This window comes from Austrofundulus limnaeus, unplaced genomic scaffold, assembly GCF_001266775.1.
Source record: "Austrofundulus limnaeus strain Quisiro unplaced genomic scaffold, Austrofundulus_limnaeus-1.0 Scaffold715, whole genome shotgun sequence".
NCBI lineage: Eukaryota > Metazoa > Chordata > Actinopteri > Cyprinodontiformes > Rivulidae > Austrofundulus > Austrofundulus limnaeus.
Window position 1 is genome coordinate 81,712 of NW_013953117.1, and position 1,390 is coordinate 83,101.

The window sequence follows — 1,390 nt, forward strand, 5'->3', positions numbered from 1 at the left end:
GTATTACCTTCAGAATGAGCTGAACTACCAAAAATAACAAACAAAAATCAATCTATCTAAGCCCAAGTCACTTACCTACAAATGAAATTCAAACAAAATACATTATTTCTAACCTCCATAGGCTAAAAAAACATGAGAAAACTTCATATCAAATAAAAATCACTCATTCTGACAAACAGAGCCCTCAAATTATAGAAAAACTTCAAACAAACAACTTAATAAGGTAACACCTCCAAATTTCCTGACGTACTTCAAACTCCTCATCTGACACCTCACCACTAAGCAATATCATCTGAACTTGACCTCCTGGCACCTCAACACCAACCCATCACTAACAGAGCCAACCTCTGTTTCATGTTCAACTTCCTCAAAATCCATTTCACCATTTTATCCACAAACACTTTTTATTAACATCCACTTTCCAACCAAGTCATAACAGTATTTGTTGATTGACAAATAACAACACCTGCAATCCTCCCACAGTAATTACTAACTCCAAAACTTAGTTTTCACCCAAAAAGTCTTTGGACCATCATGAACACCCACAGGATTGTCTATTTTGTTGTATGGAAGGGTCAGAGGCGGTGGTGGAGCTCTGCGACTCTTCGTAGATCTCGGTTTAGTGCGAGAGACTGGAGATGGAGGGTTAACTGGATCTGGACATGGCATTTGTTTGATCTTAATCTCATCAGGTTCTTTCCCTGGACATGGTGTTTGTTTGATCTTAATCTCATCAGGTTCTTTCCCTGGACATGGCGTTTGTTTGATCTTAATCTCATCAGGTTCTTTCATGTTGTTAGCAGAATCCAGGAGAGGACATTCCACTTGCTGTCCTGTTGGGGTCTCAGAGTACAAGAGATCCTCTGTTTCTGATGCTGATGAATCCAATTGTTCTTCAGGTTCTTCAGCTTGAAGTAGCTCCTCTCTCTCTGGTTCTCTCTCTTGYTCTGGTTCTGATTCTGAAGCAGTCTCCTTATCAGTAACTGTCACTCTGTGTTCCACTGATGTCTCAGTTTTCTCCAGCTGTCCTTCAGACGTCAGTTGTTGTGGTTTATCTGTAGCCAGAACTCTGTTCAGGAAATACTTCATGTTTGAAACTAGTAGCTGTGCTCCAGCTTGATTCAGAGTCATTCCATCAGACTTGAATAGATGTTTTCTTTCCCAGAAGAGATCAAAGTTGTCCACATATCTCACAGAGTGGTCAGCACAGGATTTTTCCAAAAACCCATTAAGAGCCAAAAGTCTACTGAACCTCTCAGCTCCTCCTCTGACTGTTGGAACCGGTCCACTGATGAAAACTTCCATTTTTAAATTTTTCAACTGCATTCAGCAGCTGAATAAAGTCCTTCTTCATGATTTCTGACTGTTGGTTCATCACTTCATCACTTCC

The 1,390-nt window shown here is 40.2% G+C and overlaps 1 protein-coding gene and 1 long non-coding RNA gene across 2 annotated transcripts in view; both read left to right on the plus strand.

The window, feature by feature from the left end:
- LOC106532068 (coagulation factor XI) overlaps positions 1-1,390 on the plus strand; it is a 16,807-nt gene that overhangs the window by 9,973 nt on the left and 5,444 nt on the right. The gene's annotated exons all lie outside the window — the stretch shown is intronic.
- Positions 83-1,298, plus strand: LOC106532071 (uncharacterized). Its single transcript, XR_001312019.1, has 2 exons — positions 83-737; positions 783-1,298. It is a non-coding gene; the product is annotated as an uncharacterized LOC106532071 (long non-coding RNA).